Source organism: Toxotes jaculatrix, chromosome 20 (genome assembly GCF_017976425.1).
Source record: "Toxotes jaculatrix isolate fToxJac2 chromosome 20, fToxJac2.pri, whole genome shotgun sequence".
Classification (NCBI taxonomy): Eukaryota; Metazoa; Chordata; class Actinopteri; family Toxotidae; genus Toxotes; species Toxotes jaculatrix.
Window position 1 is genome coordinate 17,481,218 of NC_054413.1, and position 22,593 is coordinate 17,503,810.

The following is a 22,593-nucleotide window of genomic DNA, read 5'->3' on the forward strand; positions in this document are numbered from 1 at the left end:
ACTTCGAAATCATGGGGAAATCTCGAACACTAATCTTAACTATATGCTGAATTACAGTCGCATAAAGGAAACTGAAACAACGGCTATAAGTAACCTGGGATGTCTTCCCTTTTCAACTAAACATAGCCCAAATTTACCCTTTTTATTTTTATCATAAAACCAAGGATATTTCTTTAATTCCTGTGAAGCTGACAGCAAAAGCACAATGACAATAGAAAACAAAAATTACAGACGATTGCATCATTATGCCTGGAAAATTTTAAATTGACAAGTATGATAAACAAAATCACTAAATCTATTTAAAACATCTATTTGTCTTTGGTGATCGGGGGAAAATCTGATGTGAACTCTACAGGTCTGTACCCTGAGGTGCCATCAAAGTAAGACCAAGAGACCAGAAGACCCTCTAACGGTACACACCTAATACAAAACCTGGGCCTGATCTCTCAAAAAAAAAACACACAGCTTTTAAATCACTGATGATAACTTAAATATAATACCACTGTCCACCACAGGGAGGCACACTTTTACGCTGCATGAAAGAAATGCACGACTTGGTATAACACAGAGGCACAATCTGTACCTAAACATGGACTCAGACACAAAGACACGCGCATCCAAGCAGTCATCAGCTCATCTGGGAGTTCAGCTGACCAATGGCCACCACGGGAATCTGCCGAGTCATATTGTGTCATCTTCCAACTATAATGCCAGATTATCCTCGGTGCCAGCAGCAGCCAGCCTTTCTCTGCTCTTCACACACTCTCTGTTTATCTGTCTCATCTCCATTTGACAATTCTCCTTTCATTATCCACGCTACTATGACACACTTAACATCTCTACCCTGTAAAAATCATCTCTTCATCTCTCTTTGTTGAACTTCCCTTTCTCACATTGTTGAAACAGCAGGTTAGAGCTCAAGGTCTTGCTCAAGAACACAATGCAAGACAACATATTTGCTGCAAAGAGGATCAATCCTGAACCGTGAGTTATTGCGGTTTCCCTTCTATCTGGCTGCCAGCCAACGACACTTATATCCACACACACATTAATCCTTCCTTCTTAACCTGCAGCCTCCACTATATCTGCGGATCTAAACCTACTGAAGTCCATATAAACACATTTTCATTAAAAATACACTCCTCTAAAATCAAAACTAAACTTTAATTCAGGGATTTTTCTTTTTATTTATTAGGTAGTAACATTTTTCTCAAGACCAGTTGCAATCCTCAAACAGAGGCAGTCAAAACTCAAATACAACTCCACAGCCCCATCTACTGGATTATCCACTCACTCACTCTGAAGAGAACAGGTACAGGTGCACTGCTAAAAGTACATCTGTGTACCTCTGGTCATATAATTGTATAATGGGGTTGTTTTCCATGGTTCAGCCAAGGTCCCCTTAGTTAAAGTTAATGAAATATAACACAATACATACAATATCTGCAATATGTTTGTACTCAGTGCACTGATATATGTCTAATATGCCCTGTATAATTCACCACTTCACAAACTTTGCCTAATGCACTGGCAAAAAATACACACTCAGGCCCAACCTTAAGGGAAATTTAAAGACACAGCCACGCAAATACAAATTCAGATCAAAGCTTTCCTACCACTTTGTGTCAGCAGTCTGGAGAAGACCCTTTCCTACTTCGGCGTGACCTCATCCAGCACCTTTGAGGTGAACTGGCACAACCCACTGTGAGCCCGGTCTTATCATCCAAAATCTGCACTGGACCTCCATAATCCTGGATGTTCACTGGATGAAGCTGCGTCACGTCTCCATGGCGGTTTCCAGTGTTCGGTGGAAGTGTTACAGAGGCGCAGTGTTGGAACAGGCACATTTCCAATAAAGATTTGACTGGTTCTGCTGACAAATGTTGGATTTTTACATGTGCAGCTCATTTATGACCAAAGAGGCCACAGATATTTTGTTCTTTACTTGTTTTAATTACCATACACAGCACGCCATCTTCTTACTATATTGTAATGGTATTTCCTGAGTAGTGTAGAGTATATTAGCAGAAGGTAAACTGTAAAATTTCTTCTCCTGATTCACAGATTTGGTCAAAAATAGCTGGAGCATGTAAAGAAAACGGAGTACAGAAAAGTGGATTGTCTCCAGCAGCTGCCAGAACGCGACACTACTGCATCCAATGGACACTGGGGGCTTAGCCTCTGTGGGTGAACAGGAGCAAATCCTTTCAACCTGGTCTCAAAATCTGCTGGAAAGTAGATTAAACTAGCTCACGATTTTGAAATGAGATGTTCAGCAATGACATATGTGTGTAATGTTCAGGTGTGTGCGTCGTTGTGGCCACGTAGATTATGTCAAACCAAATCTTAAAAGGTTTTCATGCGCACAAAAAGCGGAGGGTCAGTGTATTCCCTTTATAGCACAGTCTTACTGTATTGATTGGTCATTCATTATTAAATACCCTGTTAGAAAAGTCAGTGTGTCAATAGGAGTCAGGCAATCAGTCAATCAGTCTCATGGACAGCAGTCAGTCATCCAGTCAGTGAGTTAATAAGTCATTAGACATTCAGTCAGATACTGAATTAGTGAATCATTCAGAAAATCAACTAGAAAATACATAAAGTTTTACAAGCTGGACTTATAATCAACAACAGACAGGAATACAAATAATCTATTTGTAGACATACTCATTAAATGGTTGACTGCCAGTGTATCAGCAGCAGTAAAGGAGCCCCCGGTGCTGACACCAGGGTGTGTCGCAGGAAGACTGCTCCCTACTGCCTCGACCACAAAGCCATGCTGGTCAGAAACACTGCCCCAGTTTCCATATTTAACCCCACATCATCTGTGTGTGTGTGTGTTTGGTATACAGTGCGTCATCTGTGCCAGCTGCAGAGTGAGCCGGGTGATCCATGCCACCCGGACTACCAACCGATTTGCTTTAACAGAGGGAGAGACCAATCACAGACATTTCAATAGCTGTAAACCAGACAAGCTAGTTTTGTTTGTTCCTTCTCGGCTCCTTCAGCTTCTGTTTCTACAGCGGGTCCCTACATGACCACAGGAGCAGAACCTTTTCATTAGCGTGGTCCTACAGTGGGACGGAACTGGATTTGGGTTGGGAAAGTCACAAACTCCAGGATCTTCTGACCCCGGTGAGGTGCCTTAGTTGGAGCCGAGCTCCTGTTTTCCACCTCCTGTTCACAATTGTGGTGTGGCCACTCAGAAATAATCTGGATTCAACAAAGGAAGGAAATCCATGGAAAAGGCAGTTTCTATTGTGTTGTCTGCTAACAAATGTTCAAGTGTATGTGTGGATTAGTCGTGTATTTATGTGTGTATGTAAACCCATGTGTGCCTATACATATGTGTGTGTTCCGGAGCTGGTGGGTGTGTGTTCTCCGGCTGCCAAAAAAGCAGAGGTGAAGGTTAAGCTTCTTTTTAATCTGCTCTGACACTCCACTATTGTATGTAAACAAAAAAGCACCACGGGGATGATAAAGCTGCAGGAAGAACTCAAGTTACCTGACAGATCACAAGGCACGAAAATATATGGAAACTAGGGCTGAACAACTTGATGATATGGATCTATTATCAAATATCTACCTGCGATTTTTATGACTAATATTCCAATTAGGATCTCAATTGCAAACTTTTTAAAATTTGTAATACAGGTCTGTATTTGTACCATAATTGTACAAATCATTATGACAAATCTGTCTTGTTTCTACAGTATATGAATCAAATAAAGTACTGCAGTAGCTTGTTGCTGAGATTCCCTTTCAGATTCATTCAGATTCAGAGAACTTTATTGTCATTCCCTTTACGTTCAGGTACGTATTAGGAATGAGATTTTGTTGCACCAGCAACTCAGAAGATCACAGGATTTAGAGGCAGAGAAGGAAAACCACAATAAGACACACAGTTTCTATGGCTTTATAATATCTATATATCTATATTTATCTATATCTATCTATCTATCTATCTATCTATCTATCTATCTATCTATCTATCTATCTATCTATCTATCTATCTATATATATATATATATATATATATATATATATATATATATATATATATATATATATATATATATAAAATAGTAATTATCATAGTAATTACACATACCAAGGGTGAGATAAATAAATATACATATAGGAATATGGTCCCTGAGAGAACTATTGCACATGTAATGGAGCAGCTGTGCCAGATAAGTAAGTCATAAGTAAGTAGTAAGTAAGTAATAAGTAGATCCTCACTTGGACGTTTTTCTTCGACCCATCAAACAGAGACAGATGTTCTTCATTGGAGCATCTTATGAAAAGCAAAAAGACAAAGCTCTGATTCATACCAATCTGAAATCTTTCATCAAAAAATAGGGGAGGGGGGGGGGGGGGTTCCATAGGCTTAAACTGGAAGACTCCTATAGCGGTTGTCAGCGTGACGCGTGACATAACACATTAAACCTAATCCCCAAAATCACTCAGCATTTTCTCCTCCTCCTCCTGTTCCTACAACAGAACAACAAAATGTCATGCTTGATTAATCCTGAGGAAGGTCGGGGGGGGGGGGGTGTTAGGTTCAGCTATATGCAAGAGCTTTGGCGTCTCGCTGACAAGGTGGTTTTCCTCCCCCTGCCACCACATTCAGCAGAAAAAGAATGTTTTTATTGAAACACCGTGACGTGACCTAGATCTGATCCCAACTTCCTTGGTCAAACATTGACTTGTGACACGTTAATGATAAGATATTTACTCTCCATAAATCATTAACCCCGAGTCATTTCTCAGCTTGCGTGGCTTGATACGTAACACACATAATTCATACATACACTTGTGCGCTCCAGCTGCAGGTTTGAAACCAGATACGTGCTGGAATATGTAGGATGTTCTAAACTGTGCCGCTGGGCAAGGCTTGCAGCATTAACTGCCCCCCCCCCCCCACCGTGTAACTATAATTATCTCAGACATGTGAAAAGACAAATGTAAGAGAAAAGTGAGAGGTTCGTGCTGCATCACACAACATGTGAGATCACCTCCCTGAAATGCAGCACGGTCGTCGTCATACCTAAAATGATATCCTTGTGCTGCTGGGAGGCGGTGACAGGCAAGTCTGCTGTAAGGAGCGGCGTATTCTAACAAAACCTGACAGCGCAACTGACAATTGGCAGTTCCACGCCAATATCTGCCTGTTTTCAGCTACTCTAACTCTGTTCCTTTAAGGGTTTTGAGCAGTGTGGATGTGGAGCTGTTCACTGTCCAAGGACAATGTGGCTGTAAAACAACTGCAGGGCACTTTAATATCCCTACATTACCACTCTGTGGGCCTATGATTATGAGAGGTCACATGGACACAGCACTGAGGGAAACGCTGACCTCACCAGAGTCTGGTTAGGTGTATGATGTCAGCGATGGTTAGACAATGGGTGGGATCCATCTGACAGAAACTTTGACCTTTGACTTTGAAATGGACAGGGAAGGGAAGTTAAACAGAACCTGATCCGGAACTTCAGTATTACATCACAGGTAAGTCCAATGGAGCTCCTCATTGTTTCAGCTTCTAAAATGTGAGTATTTGCTCCCGTTTTATTATACAGGACAGTAAACTGAAAAGCCACACACATTCTGAAGACGCCACTTTGCGCTTTAAGAATTTATGATTTGTGTTTCCTTATTTTCTAACTGTTTCAGAGCTGAACTAGGAAGTCAGACCTACAAAAATACATTTTAAAAAAAGTTGCGAAATAAGGCCCAGATAGATATAAACGGGAAGTGGTCTTAATCTGTTGGCATATAGCCACTGTGTGGAAAGATCACCTCTTAGAAAGTTGTTTAGCAAAAGTCTCAAGTAAAATACTAAAACTGATGCTACAAGGAATAAACTTCATTGTTATGAATTACATGAGTCCAAACTCTTCGGATGTGTAAAATATAAAAAAAAGTTTGTTTTTTTTTATGAACCACAACTTGCTAAGAAAATCATTACAATTCTAACATGATAAAAACCTATTGTATCATCTCAGTACGGATGAACTGACCAGTAATATTGACTTAATTCAAACCACAAGCTAATGACTTTGAGTCCTTACTTCTGCCTGGAGATATTTTTTTACTGCAGATAATAACTTTTTGTCCTGCTGTGACCCTGAAATAATCTGTAATGTTCCCATCACAAATGATTTTAAAAATCCTACTGACAATGACAGAATTACAAAAAAAAAAAGCTTTTCTCAAATCTTGCCAGCTCTTTCACAAGATAGAGGAAATGATTAAGGAAAGTAAAACTTAAAAATCACCCTGTTAATGTCTCAAAATAAGTGCATGAATGAATGAGGGTTTTTTTGACATGTGTACAGCCATAATAATGGAGGGGGTTTCCACCACATTCAGTTTCATGTATCACTGCTCACCACAGGATATTTAATAAAACTATACAAAGCATCCAAACTACTTACATGGATGTATTAAAGCCTCAACACGGTCTAGGGGAAAAAAAAAACACAGCCACTGTGAGGAAAGCTCACCTCTGATGTCACTTTCTAAGAGAGGTGGGACACTTCCTCTAAACACTCAGCTCACTCAGTTACCATGAGAGAGGGTGTGTACTGTAGGAGTGTGTGTGTGTGTGTGTGTGTGTGACAGAATGAGAGCTGGCTCACACTGCTGCTTGACTGAATGAGTTTATGGCTCTGTGGTTGTTGCTACTGGCTTCTTTTCCTCAGTTGCTTCACAGAGACGAGGTCAAATAGTGACTGAAGAAGCATTAAACATTTTCAGTTTTATATATTCTTCACTGCTCTCAAGTGATCGAAATGTTAATGACAGTCTGCAGCTAAATAATGTTCCTGAAACAACTGGCACAACAAGTCCTGATTAATAATAGTCATCAGAATATTTACCAACAGCAACGTAATCTGGATTAATTTTTATCTTTATTAGTGTTCTCTTCGTGATTCTGCACAGCCCTGCTCATCTGTATTTAATATGGAAGAAGGTATAATGTGTGTATGTATTGTTTATCACTGAGCACATCATTTTATTTTATGTTTGTGTGTTTGTGTGTGCGTGTGTGTGTGTCTGAGGCCATTTCCCCTTTTTTCAGCAGCCGCACTTCTGTTTTTGTTCCAGCTGATATACAGAGACAGCTGACGAGGGACTTTTAGCTCTTGCTCAGTTATCTCACTGTCGCTCTCCCTCCCTCTCTCTCTCTCTCTCTCTCTCTCTCTCTCTCTCTCACACACACACACACACACACACACACACACACACACACACACACACACACACACACACAGGATCTACTCATGCACAAGCTGATGGATTTAATTACAAATATACACATAACTGTGCTGTGTGGTTTTCACTGTGTGGAAGAATAAAAATTGGAACGTGATTATTTCCAGAACCGACAGTTTTGACTAATTATTACTACGCGAAACGGTGGTTTCCAAAAACACATTGGATCAAGGGAAAAAAAAAACTGCCTTGAATCAAATCTGCAACTTGAAGAACCTAATTGAACTTAAGGCAGTTCACATCACTCTTATTCAGTCTCTTTATTGGTTCAAATAGCTCAGAAACCAGTGGGTTATTTAAGACATTTTATTAAAAACGCTTCAGTAAAATCCTTGTTACTAAATTCCAGCAGCTAGATGGTTTAACCGCTAATCAATTTTGCGCTTTGCTGGCGACTCTCCGGCCTCCTTTGCTTAACCAGTTTGGCGAGCTCCAGTCTGTAAGCACGTCACCAGCTCACTCTGTAAAACCTCTGGGCCACGCCCATGTCTTACTAATCAATACGCACACCTGAGGGGGATCTACTTCAAAGGGTCAGCGCTGGTGTCTATGCCTGCCTGAGTGTGAGAAGGAGAAGCAGAGATACTTCTAGCAAAGGTGCCGTTACTCACATGAACACACACACACCCACGCACCACATGACCCGCCCTCTATGAGTTTACATGAAAGCAGAAGGTGGCCCGGGAGGCGAGGGACCGTGTCATCTGATACCTGTTCACACCCTGTAAATCACCCACAGGGGAATCCTCCAAACCTGTCATGGGAAGGTGTCATATCATAAAAGCTCCTGAAAAGGCCTTCTTGTGTAAACTGCAAGAATTATTAAATAATGAAGACGTGCATGTAAGTTAAGGAAACAGTGCACAAACACTGAATGTTGCAAGAAAAATGGTCAAAACTTAATAAATTATTTGGAAAAAACTGTCTGAATTCTTAATGTTATAAACTGTAAACAAAGTGTGTGTGTGTGTGTGTGTGTGTGTGTGTGTGTGTGTGTGTCTGTGCACTGAGGTCTGAGGTGTCCCCGTGTCCAGCTGCCATCGCACTAATCTGAGAGATGCTATCTTTGACATTCCTAGCGAGCCATTCAGTCTATTTCACCGAGCCACACAATCACAGCACTTGTTAACACACAACGCAGCACAACACACAAACACAAACACATGTACGGAAAGAGAATCTAACACAAGAATGTTATGGATTCTTCAAATGGAGATAAAAAAAAAAAAATTGTAGATTATATTGCTTTAATAACCAAATTTAAAAGATCCTTATCAAAATGTTTGTAATGTTTCAATGTGAGTTTTAATACTTTTACTTTTATTAAACTAATTAATGCAGCCAATTACTATTTAGAGCAAGTACTAAAGTAACTACAGTTCTTAGTTTCAACAATGTACCGATACCAGTTTGAACTTTTTCATACAAAGGTGAAAGTACCTGAAGTCTTCAGCTGAGGTATTTTATTTAAAACATCCTCATACTCCGTCCAAGTGAGATCGCACCTAAGCCTCTGGCTAATTCACAGCGTGTGTTTACAGCGTTTCACTGTTTACAGAGAGCTGTAAAACCTGCAAGAAAAATGTGGAACAGCTTCCCAAAAAAAAAAAAAAAAAGAAAAAAAAAAATCACGCTTTTCTCTGAGGAAGCCCCGTGTTTTACATTAGGAATCTCGTAAAATGTCACATATACGATGGAGTTAAATGTGAAAGGGTTCATTTTGGCCTTTGGCACTAACCTTTATGACATTTAATGTATTGATAAGCAGTAAATATTCAGGGATAACTATAATTCAAAATGTAAAATAAGGCTACACCTTTAATTATTATGTTTCCTGATATAAAAGTAAAGCTGCATATCGGTACGGGCATTCTTTGACACACCCAACCACACACCCACACACACACATACACATACAATACACAATAACTCACACTCTGAGACACAATCTGTGACACCTGTGCACATCTGACAATCAACAAACTAATACAAACCAATACACTCCCGTTCTCACATTTCGACCCCTAAGATGACAGTTCTGGTAGTTAAAAAAAAAACTACACACGAACACGTTTCTCACACACACACACACACACACACACACACACACACACACACACACACACACACACATGCATGGAGTTGTTTATGTAAGAAGCCGCTGGCATGTTCACCATCAGGCTCTTCAGCTACCAAGAGTACTAAGAGTGATGAAACCCTGGTGACAGAGACGGAAAGGCAAAGAACAAGACAGAGGGACAGTGTTTGACAGAGGGACTGTATTTTTAAGCATTTGAATACAGAGGGACGGCATTTGAGGACAAACCAGAGGCCTGAGGTCTAAATACAGAGGAGTGGCCTCAGGCCGCAGGGAGGTAGGTGTGTGAGAGTGTGTGTATCAGACAGAGAGACTGTGCATTGTAATTAGTCTCCGGAGGCGTACAGGTGGAGTTTAGCAATCCTCCATCACTTACTATGTACAGACAAGTGTGTGTGTGATTGTCTACAGCTCCTGTGAATAGTTGCAGCTGCACAGCTAAGAAATGAACGTCCCTCTTCTGTTGTACTTCCTGCTTTCAAAAGCAGGAAAGTACCTGATTTTAGGTCTGATTTTAGTCCACAGGTCATAGTTCCTGCTCTTAAAAAAAAAGTCCCTGCTCCTGAGCTAGCACCTTCCAATGACCCCACAGTGTTAACGGGGTCAGCAAAGACGGTAATAATAAATAACTGCTGATGTTGACAGACTATAATGTGACTATAATGATAATCAGATGACTAAAATATGACTAAACCTATTATACATTTTCATCAAAAGACTACGAACAAAACTAAAAATTAAAATCAAGAGCCAGGAGCAACAAAACACACACAGAATTCATTCAGAATGAGTGGAATGCCTGTTATTCCCAGTATCAACATTAGCAATTATTAGGTCAGTCAGAAAATTTCTTTAATGCCTTTTAAAACACAAAGGAAGTCCCTAAAATAGCTTTCTGAAAATGGAAAAGGACAAAAGTCACAGGCATAAATACACAATTTTTAAAAAATGCTCTCTGAGAACTTTGCTCTCTGATTTCCTATATTTGCTTGAACAAACACACACACACACACACACACACAGAGAGAGAGATGGGAATGTGGTGGCTGATCCACCGATAACATATTCATACTGCATAAAACAGGTCACAGCAGAGAGGACACACACATTTCTGGAACCTTGTTACATAAAAAGCCATGGCAGACAGGCTACAGTGTGTGTGTGTGTGTTTTTTTAAAAGTTAGAGAAGCAATGAAGCCCAAAGCGTGCACACACACACACACACACACACACACAAGGTGAATGATGCCCTCAGGGATAATTAAAGTTTTGAAAAGGTCAAACTGTGTGTGTTGTCTGAATACTGTCACAGTTTATGGAGGTTTTACGTGGCCCCATTTGATGCCTCTCATTTAGGAATGATGGAGGAAATAGTGTATAAAGCCACGCCTGCTGCCTCCATCTGCACCAACAGGCCATTAATAGTGACAGAGCTTTCAGCAGCTTTCCAGCTCCTCACCTGCTGCACCTAAGTGTTGTGTGTGCTGCTGACCCTAAGATAGGGACACAAATACTTTTGTCCAAATGGGCTGGTCAGTGTCCTCGGTGTGGTGCAAAACAAACAGGTGATATAATGCAGTGTTCTGCAGTCCCTGATAATGACCTCATCCTCAGATACAACATACAATATCAATATACAAATACAATATCCACCAATATTTCAAATCATCTGTCATATCTGGATATGAGCTCTGCAGCTGGTGGTCAAAATGGCAGGACATAATAAATAATAAATAAAAATGTAACAACTACAATTTTACGGTGACTTGAAATTGTGTTGTTCTCCTTCAGCCGATACCTGTCCATTTTATGAGGTGATTCTCCGAGTCGATATCAGGAGAAGCAATGAGAATTCTTAGGCTACAAAGCAGCTAACAGCTCTGTGAATAAAGAAATCACTGACTCATAATGTCGATGAAGCGATAAATGAGTCAGTCGCGTGGCACGTCAGTGACATGAAACCACAAAGCTGAATTTAAGATTCAAGTCGACGCAAACACACATTTTGTGCTCATTTTGTGTTCATCTGAGGCTGAGCTGCCGAATAGAAACCACAATGCAAACACACACACACACACACACACACACACACACACACACACACACACACACACACACGCACACACACACACTGGCTTAGACAAATTGAAACCTTAATTTTAATGTTGTCGTCAGTCACGTCCCGTCCTCCGGATGCAACGCCATCAGATGAGGCTGATGTGACTCAGACGGAAACAGTTTGATGAAGCTCTGAAGCAAAGTGCACACACGGTCCTGGAAGTGTGTGTGTGTGATCTCATACACTGGCTATGTGTGACTTTAGCTCATCAATAAATGTTGGACAGAGAATAATATAAAAAGTTAGAAGCTGTATAGAAACTGCTTACAGGTCTTTCTGCTGCAGTTTTAGGCCTTTACAGTAGAGGAGGTGAGTGCATGCATGATCATTATGTAACAGTATGGCTCTTATGCTCAATATCCCACATGTACTGCATAATGAATATTATGCCATATGCAGATGAATAATGCAGGGGCCACGCCAGTCCATAAAGGGCTTTCCCATGTAGCTGGCAAAAGCTCTGACAATGTTTGCTGTCAGTGGGACTGCCTGTGCAAGTGTGTGTGTCTGTGTGTGTGTGTGTGTGTGTGTGTGTGTGAAAAGTACACAGAGCCTTGCTTTCCTAATCACTGGTGATGTAAAACCAAGACAGCCTCCAAAACTCTGTCAACCCGACAATGGCAAAGGAGAGAAAGAGGAGAGGAGGCAGAACGAAGGGAGAACAAAAGGAAAGCTGCTGATCCTCTGACGGAAGAAAGTGCATAACGCCAGGTACGTTTCTTTGTCTGTAAACCACAGCTGAGAGAGAGAGGAGGCGGTGCAGCTCTCTCTCTCTCTCTCTCTGCTGACCCAGCATTTCAACTGTAATAACACCGAGAGTCACCAAGAATGTGGACATCAAGTGGTTCCTCAAAAATGCACTGAAGACCCTGAGTGCAGAACGTCCTCTGCCTCTTTCACTGCCTACATTTCACACCACAGTCAAATTAACTTTCTATTTATTCTGTGGTGATACCAAGAAGAAATTTCCACACTGTGGACAGTTATGTTTCTGACTAAGTAACTAACAAACTTAAAGTTAAATTTTGGTAACACTGAATGTAAAAATGACAAACGCCTCCTCAGGCCTTTAAGGTATAGTCACTCCACTTCCTTCCTGCCGATATTCGGTTAGTGTTCGTATTTTAAGCTTGATTTACAGTCAAATTCAAGCATGCGTTTCCTGTACTGGTGCAGTCTAAGGGCCAGCCCACAGGGACTCACAAGTTGCACGAATCAGTGCAATATCGTTATTCTAGCAAATGTGACGTCAGCTTGTTGTGCATAATGTTACACATCTTTATTTATTATCCACTTTGGAGCCGTCACATCTCATCCTTCCTCAGCTGGCTGAGAACAGGCCTGAACCAGATCCTTCAAATTCTATATTTTTCATAAAAAATGACAGTTCAATTTATGTTTAGTTACACAAATACAATGAATGAAGTACATCCAAACACACCTTATCTGACAATAAGATAGAAGCAACTCAGAAATGGAAAGGAGAGACGTGAGTGTGGTGGATCACGGAGTGCCCTCCTGGTCGGCTCCTAACAGCCAGTGTGTGTCTTTGATGTTTGGCTCCATTCACAGAGCTCCACTTTAGGTAATGTTAATATGTGTGCCCTGTATGTGTGCATGTCTGTGTGTGTGTGTGTGTGTGTGTGTGTGTGTGTGTGTGTGTGTCCTGCTGCTCTCACACCCACACACTGCCTTGATGGAACTCACAGTGGGTCTGTTTGAGGGCTAAGTGAAAGGGCTAGTGTTTGACCGTGTGTGTGTGTGTGTGTGTGTGTGTGTGTGTGTGTGTGTGTGTGTGTGTGTGAGAGAGACCTAGCTCTCTTCTAGTCCTAATAGAATTACACAGGACTCTCAGGACTTGTTTGTATAATTCAGCACTTGCTGTATCCCATTAGCATGCAAGCTAGAGAGCAGACAGGCAGACAGGCAGACAGACAAGTAGTCAAGTCCACACCCTGCATCATGTCCTCCCCTCCCCTCTCCTCTCCTCCTCCTCCTCCTCCTCCTCCTCCCTTCCTCACCTCTTTCGGAAAAGACACACAACCTCAGTGACTGAATGAATTCCCAGTACGTCCCCACGGTCTCGCCCACACACTCCCGAGACGCACACAGAACACAGTATGTCTTTGGGAACTATGCCCTATTGTTGCAGAACGAGGGCTTTACACATCGCAATGGAATGCAAAGCAGCGCGGACGCGCACAGACAGACGCACAGAGGTCGAAATCTAATCCCAAAACAAACACTGTCACACACTGGACGCACACTCATCCAGGGCTAGGACATGTCAGAGGGTATTCACTGATGTGTGTGTGTGCACGCCGTAGCTTGGTCTGCTGACCCAAAACAATAGTGAATTCTATATGACAAAAAAAAAACCTAATTCCCTGCCCCTGTTGCTCACGAACCTGACCATGAACTTTAAATGCTTCACATTCCTGAATTCACAGCTATCTGGGCTCGTCTCATCTCCAGGCTCATCTCCATTCATGTGAACATTAGTGATTATTCTGCTGAGATTGTGGTAAATCAAAAATTAAAAAAAAAAAAAAAAAAGGCACACAACCAAGAAGTGAGACTCACAACCAAGAACTGAGACTCTATCTGTATCTCCTGCTCTTGCAGGGTTTCTGTGCTTGTAGTTTCACTGCCCTCTCAGTTGTTGTTGTGTTTTGTTCCAACAAATTTCCAGTTTAAAACTAAAAGAAAGTACTGAAACTATAAATAAGCAGTTTCTATTAAATTAATAGTTTGTATGGTTCATTAACACGGACGAAACCCAAAGAACTTTGTCTGATTCTCTGCGTTCCCCCATCTAACACGCACCTCTTAACCATACTCCTCCATCTACCTATCCATCCAGCTGTACGACATCCATCTCCTCGCCCTGCTGCATAATTCCCAGCAGGGCTGATTGGCAGTAGTAAAGCCCGGTTGCTAACACACTGGTCCAGCTGCTACTGTTTTGAGGGGGGATTAACCAGCCACCGGTTCACTCTGTACCATCCCATTCTTTCTCTCTGCCCTCTATCCCTCCATCATTTCATTCATTCAATCCGCCGCTGTCACGCAATCTCAGTTTCCACCCCTCCAGCCCCCACCACACACACACACACAGATCACTATGTACGTAACGCAAATGGACACATCTTTGTCTGTTTGCCTGCCTGTGAGACACACTTCTATCTGAAATCCACATGATAAATCACCAAGGAGCATCACAGGCGGATGGAACCTGTCACCCATTTATACCTTGCACATCTACGAAGCTACAACTATTGTTATCGATAATCTCTGCAATCTCTCTTAAAGCAGAAAACTGACTGTGTAGAGTCAGTAGAACTTTGTCACACACAGTTGACTCTGGTTAAGTAAAATCATTTGGGGATTACTCAACTCTCCACATTTTGGAGCTAGCGCTGATTGTTGCCTCAACATGTTGCTCATCTTTCACCCTGACACATTAAGTATAAAGCGTGTTAATACATGCTGAAGAATCAGCTGAGTGTGTGTTTAACATGAATTCAGACGTACAGTCGGTTTATATGACGGTCAGAGGTCAGATTGTGTTGGTCACATGACATAATGACTTAAGGATGAGTTACTTTTGATGCCTGGTCACACCTGCATTCAAAATAGCAAAACTTAAAGGGAAATCAGTTCATTTTAATGAAAGCATCATCACATAATGAACTCTGACCTGCACCTTTGACCATCTTCATGATGCTGCTTTGGGGGATGGGAGAGCTGGAGAGTCCAAAATGAAGGAGGCTCCTCTCACAGCTTATGTGTTGTATCATCCACTTTTATGTAATGTCCTCTGCCAGAGACTAAACTGCTCCACTGATTCAATGACCCATTCGTGCTAACAGGCTTGCTAACTGACAGTTTGCAAACCATTTGCAAGCTCCTTTGCTGTGAGGTTTTTTTTTATTGAATGAGCACAGCACAGTTCTGACTCACTAGCAGGGGCTAAAGTGCCCCCCCCCCCCCCCCCCCCCCCCCCCCCCCCCCGCCCCATGCACCAATCTTCTCAAATGTCTCCACTTTTGTTTATTAATCCTTGTAAATAGGTTTTACATTCAGGTTTTGGACTGTTGGTCAGACAGAAAAAAAAATGATATGAAGACGTCTCCTCTCTGGGAAACTGGCATGAACACAGACTAAATAATTCATTGATTAATTGGAAAAATAATCGTCAGGCGCGGCCCTAGATTTGCTTTGCATTCCCTTTGCAAACAGACTTCTGCATCTTCCTGCAACATGTAATGGCTGCTGCACTGACTTCAGATAAAATCAATAACTGCTGATATTAAATAATTCATGAAAAGAGAGAGAGAGAGAGACAAACTTCAGCTTTTCCTCTCAGTCTCATGGTGAGAAAAGAAGAGCATTTCCTTTCTCACTGAACTGTTACCAGATGAGAGTTTTTTTTTTTTTTTTGGATATGATACAGTCCTGCAAGTATGACTGTTCATAAATTCACTTGACCCTGATTTCCCACAACGCGATTCCGAACAACAAGCCCCTGCAGCATTAAAAGACGACAAATCATTCGATGGAGAGCGGCGCAAACTCTGACCTGACGAGAACCATTTGGAGTTTGGACAGAATTGAACTACTGGATATGACCTGACCCTTTGCTAAACTACAAACTCGTCTGCCAACAGACCTGGCTGAACATCCTCAGAGCATAAATATATCTTTATTAATTGCACACATCTGACAACTGTGGAGAAAAGACAAAAACTTGCTTGCTTCGAGCTTTAACTGCATGCATTGGTGGAAAACAAATGAATCACAGCTAATCCCGTTCAGCGAATTCAACGTTCTGTAATACAGTCACCATTTAAAGAATCACCAGTTTTTACAGCCTTATTGATTTTACAGTAAACAACATAAAGTGTTTCACAGATCCACCGTAGGGCCAACACTGATGGAAAGCATTACAGGATGTACTGGAGCTATTTACCAGTGGAGCTGCTGAGTATCGATCACTTCCGATCATAAATGCTTTGCCTGGATCAAGCTGTCTCACACACATGGTCTCACATATTATATGTGAGTCAGTTAACAGGCTATGACCACAGTAAGAACATAGTTAATCATCTGTCTAACAGGGCTGGGAGACATGGCTGAGCAGGAGATGTAGTTATTTTTCCTATTTACACAAGCGCAAAAAAAAACATTAATTTTAATCAAATCTGACTTAAAATGATTCTTTTGAACAGCAGAATTTCGTAAAACAATAAAATAATACATAATCATATCACCACAGAACACTGATACCTGATAATGTTGAATAATTGTCCACTCTCTCATGCTGTGTTAATACCGGTGCTACAAAAAGAAGATTTTCACTATTTTCTGACATTTTTTTAAACTGAACTATGAATCAAAAATAATCCGGAGATTCACTGCTAATGAAAGTAACTGTTAGTTGCAGTTAGTTAAAAACACACAGTTTTGGTCTGTACCAGGCTCAATCGTCACACTTTGTGCAAATTATATGTTGCTTGAAAGCTCTAAGTGTCTAGATTCTATCTGTGCAAAGCATTTTACAATCCCCAGATCACTAACACAGAATCGGTTCAGACTTGTGACTTGGTTTCCAAAGTGTTCTCCACACAAATGTTTCTAGTACAGGCCTTATATTCCCTTTGTGCCTCTGTAACTTGGTTCATTATCTCTCTGGTACACATTCTGAGTTTCTGGTCGTAAAATTTAAAGAGTTACCTTTCAAAGGAGACCAGGGTTACGACTATAATCAAAAGGGCTGAAGAACACGAAGCTTTTTATTATGGGTACAGTATTTTCGGGGTTTTGCACAAAAAATGGGGGTGTCTGTTAAGAGGTTAATTAGAGTGCTGGTCGGATCCTCAAACAGCACTTGAAAGACCCCCCCAGGGGTAGGGAGCCATTTGGGACAGCTGTAAATACTTTTGCCTTTGCATGTGGACAAACAACAACTTCATACAAACTAGTTTGTTTCACCTCAAGATACCAGCAAAGCTGCCCACTGCCGCAGCTTAGCAACTGACTACGAATGTTCCCATCATCCAGGCTACAATACAGTTTAACAACAGCAGCTGCACAAACTATTATGTTTGTGAGTGAATTAGGCAAAACTGAGGAATCATTATCATGTAAGAATAATACTGTGGACTCAGGCTAAACTGCCCTCAGCAGCAGCCTCCCTGACTCCTAGGCAGAGGCTGGGATGAAGCAACCTGGTGACCCTGAAAGGAGCATCCTGCAACAGTACACTGTCGACAGTCACTGGCTGTCAACTGACATTCCACAGCCTGTGAAGAATTCAGGATGTCCCCGAATGACTGACTCTAGGAACCTGTCTGCTCATTTAAACACTTCCTCCCCTCCTTCCTCCCTTCCCTCCTTCCTTCCTCCCTTCCTTCCCTCCTTCTCCTCCTACTGTGGTCACAGTTTCCCGACTCGCCCCTTCCTTCCATTATTTATTCCACCTTATATTTCCCTTCCTTTGCGTATATTCACTCTCATTTTGATGAACTTGACAAATTCCATTCTATTTCTATGCTGCAAAAGGTCACTCAAGGATTAACGCTGTATGTTGATGACCAATGCATGGAAAAAAAAAAAAATCATTTTCATGATTTGTCTATTTGTCTATTCATTCACATTCCTGGAAATACAAACACATATTCAAAGATGTGAGATGCTCCACTGCTGTCTGAACAAATGCATTCTTTTTGATTTCCCTGCTTGGGACTTCCTGGAAGGCAGATGACCACGTCTGCTCTGATTATTTATTTAGAGAGAACACCATCCAAAAGAGGAGCATTAATAATTCTTCCCAAAGATAGAGAGCACAAAACCTGGAAGCAAACATCTAGTCTGTGTGATCATCCCTCAAATGCTAAACTGTTGTAATGCAGAGGATTGAAACTGTGGCCACAATCCATCGATTAAGCAGATATGAAAGAAATTCTGTTTAAATATATCAAAATGAAGATCCATTTCCATCCATTATAGAGAAAAGAACATTTTTATGAAAGACTTTCATTCTGCATTAAATTAAAAGCTTCACTCGTACATTTAAAGTTAAATCCTACTGGCAGTAAGTGATGATGTACATCTGCCTGCTACTGTTTATCATACCATTAAAAACAATGACGTTTCTTGTGGTTTAATACGTTTTTCACTGCTTTAAGTTAGTTAGACAATGAGCAGCTTAACTGGACACACAGAATATCGAAAATGGTCAAACACATAAACTTGGAATTGAACACTTGTGGTGAGTTTTGTATAAGCGGTCACATTTACTGTGACTCCTCACTGCATAAATGTTGTCATCGCCATCTTTACAGTCTAACTTTCATACACACATAATCACTTGTATAGCATGAACAATATATATGAATCACACCTAAACTAAATCCTGTAGCATCAAGGATCAGCATGCTGTGCCTCCCATACATGTGTTTTTATAGTGGCTCCACACACTCGCATCAGTAGAAATATCAAACTACACTGAAGTACCAAAAAAAATCTGAAATACTTTCTTCACTCAAACACACTTCTGCAGCAGACGTCACTGGAGTGGAATACGTTTACAGGTTTCGAGGCACTGTGCCGTATCTTCTTTCACTTTTGGTTTCTATGGGCAACCAAATGGTCAACCATTACACCAACTCTACAATTACGCTCCCTCAACAAAGCTCAATTGATCATTTAGCCAATTTGTCCTGGAAGTGAGTCATTTGTTTCACAGCTGGCCATTTTGGTCCACATACGTGTTCAGCTTTGCCGAAGGTCATGCAAAACCAGGTGTTGTTGACTTTTTGTGCACTTAAGAATCAGGGACAGGCGCACTATCACTGTTAAACCTGCATTTGTGTGTCTGTGACAGTGGCTACAACATGCAGCAGCCTATTGCTAGGTCTGATTTCACTTTTGCAGTGCAGGAGAGTTTTTTTTTTTTCCCAGAGTCAAAAACTGTCCACAACTATAAAACTACTCAGAGTGGTATTTGATATTGGCAAGAAGCTGCTGAGCATTAAAGTTTGCTCAGGAAACACTGAGCGAGTTGTACTGCAGCAGAGTGTGAAGAGCTGAGCTGATGTATTTATAAAACAGAAAAGGGAATAAAACAGATGGTCGTCTTTTTTAGACATTTTCATAAGTGGAAATATCTGCTCTTAGTGGCACCAATCCTGCTGCACTTTTTCTATAAAATGGTTCCAGAAAATGCTTTTTAACTGTACGAGCTTCTGATTTTGCGTCCAAAGCAACACAACTGCCTCCACCATAAAGGACAACACGGAGCAGAAGACGGAAAAGACACGCCGTGTCAGAGAGCAGCACTCCCTGCTAGGGAAATGTACTGACAAATAAAGTCTATCATGTAGCTGAGTACTTCACTCAACACAAACACTGGGCCATCACATTGCAATTAGATTACATGAGCTAATACGTGTATCCTTTAAAATAAGAGCCTCAATAAGAGCCTCTGGTAGAAAGGCCTTTATACTTTGAGAAGAAATGTTAGTCACTCTATCCGTTCTTTCCTGCACAGCTTTGTGTTTGCTCTCTAAAGACCAGCAGGGAAGCTGGGAGACACCCAATTGAGGGCAAACAGAGATTTCAGGTGGGGTTTGATCCCTGGGCAGGAAAAACATGAGTTTCACCGCTCTTTCATCTCTGTATGTTATGAAACTTTCACATCACACAGAGATGCTGTAGCTGTTCATTTCAACAGTTCATGAGAAAGTCAGTAATGACACTGACTGACCCCTGTGACGTGTTTGATAACTGTCAACCCCTCAGGCCTAATACCTGATCACTTTGGCGGGGCTTACCAGTGAAGCAACAAGCAACGGGACATTTTAGGGATGTGATTGGATCAGCTCCATAATGAATTCAGGGCCTTAGATCAGTCCCACCTCTTATTTCCCACTCAGTAATCTGGCTGTGGAGGATTGGAGAGTAATCTGGATAGAAGGAGGGAGACAGGGAGGGAGGGAGAGGGACAATCCTCTCTGCTGCGATTCCTCTTTATGTCGTCAATTTCTGCGGCCAAACGTACCATAATGTTCCAGTTCAGGTATCAGCATCAGCTCCGATGGAGGCGATGACTGTGCGTGACTGTGCATGTGCAGCGTCTCATTTGCTTACGGCTTTTAGGGATCACCAACACTTTGAAACACAAAGCAGACCAATATTCCTCGTTTCAAGACAAGAAAACTTACAGAAACATATTTCTAGTGACGGCAGAGAAGTTTCTGTTGTTACACAGAAGTTTGTGGGTAGAATTTAGGGCTGGGTGAAAACGTTCAGCAGAATCATGTTGTCTAAATGAATAATTCTGAGCACACTGGAAATCAAAAACTGATCAAATTGTTTTGTTCAATGCATAACATAGAACAGGGGAAACACAGTCCATCACTAAACACCAGTTTGAGATGACAAAAAAATATCTTAACCAAATGTCCATTTATTTTCTGGAGCTCTCAACCACATCTCAGAGGCTTCAGAACAGAACAGAATGAAATCTGCTTGGTCATTGCAACCAAACTGGAACATGAAATGACTTTAATTTAAAACTAAACTGACATCATCCACTGATGACAACTACGAGATGCATCCAATACAACAGCTCAAGCACAAAGGCAGTTTCACTTCTGTGAAAGCAGTCGACTTTAACACCAGTGGAAATCACAACCCTTATGAAAAAAAGATATAGCTGATTTAATAATTAATCATTATCTTTGTAAAGATAGAATTTATAGTTGCTGTGCTGGATTATATAAAATTTAATTGGCGTACCTAATAAGGTGGACCAGTGAGCGTATTGGAAAATATCCTTAATAATAGGAGGGTGATTCCGCCCAAGTGGCGATACCATACATTTACACTTAAATGTTACCTTTAAATGGCTGAAGTTATACAGAGGGAACGAGTGAAAGGTTTATCTTTGTGTATCAGCAGCATCACAAGCTGCCAATGATAAGTTGTGATAAGAACCAAAACAACCAGTGCCAGTGGATGGTAGGCAAATATCTCCGTGGCTCTTCAGATTTGAATTAATCACAATGAACTGAAGAAGAATACTAACTACTGTTAACCCAGTCAGTGATGGTGATGTTACTATAATAAGCAATATGGAAGAAGTCTATGCATTGCACAGGGTCGAGTACGTGGAGGTCAACTGTAGTAGCTCTGCCCTGTAAACATTAGTGCAACACAAGCACTTCTGCTGTTCAGTCCTTGAGTCCTTCTCATAAAATGAATGGACAGATTCAACACAGACACGGACAGAGTGAGACTCCAGCCCGCTTGCATAACTTTGCTCCTGTCCGCTGTGACAGTGCAACTTCACCGTGCGCGCCCATGCTGCCTCAAGTGCTGTCGGGAATAACGGAAACCACCGTAATCTAGTTGCACGTGAAGGACCCACCTTTGTAGTCAGTATGAAGGGGAAAGTGAAAGCTGGGGAAGTCGGTGGTGGCGATGATACGTTCAAAAAAAAGAAAAAAAGCTGCACAACTACTCCCTTTGGCTGAGAGTTAATAAACAGGGTGAGTGACATTACTACTGCGCACTGAGCCAACTCCTTCTGGAAAGTAAGAGTTTCCGAGGAGCACCTGAAGGCAGCATCATCCTACACCAGTGCACGGTCGCTGTGATGCGTGCTGAGATCACTCATCCAAAATCACCGTCATTTCACTGCTACAAAGCCTCCAGCGTGTCTGCCCACTCACTCCACGCTCCCTGCAAACAGCTCACCTTTCCTCACACAGCCAGTAAAACACATTGCTCTTAATTCAGCGTGACTCACCGTTAGTTGTCTGCTTTTTGACAGTTTGTCGGGAGTCTCCGAGCGTCGCTGTCACCGCTACGATCCGCCCACCCAACAGTGAACTCCGCTGGCTGCAAACTAACTTGCTCCTCCCCCGGAGAAGCTCTGCTCCAATCACAAATCGATAGCGCTAACTGGCTCTGGCTTTATCCAATCAAATTGAGGCAAAGCTCTAAATGACAAGCGCGTTGCCCAATCACAGCTCTCAAACGCTGTGCAGGCCCTTCGTCGTCACCGTGTGCACTTTTGACAGACAACCTG

General features: G+C 41.6%; 1 protein-coding gene across 1 annotated transcript in view; it reads right to left on the minus strand.

The window, feature by feature from the left end:
- Window positions 1-22,392, minus strand: part of LOC121200238 (microtubule-associated protein 4) — a 101,081-nt gene extending 78,689 nt beyond the window's left edge. Inside the window, exon 1 of the mRNA XM_041065402.1 lies at window positions 22,312-22,392. The gene's annotated coding sequence lies outside the window, so the exon portion shown is untranslated. The remainder of the gene's footprint in view (window positions 1-22,311) is intronic.
- Window positions 22,393-22,593: the final 201 nt, after the last annotated feature.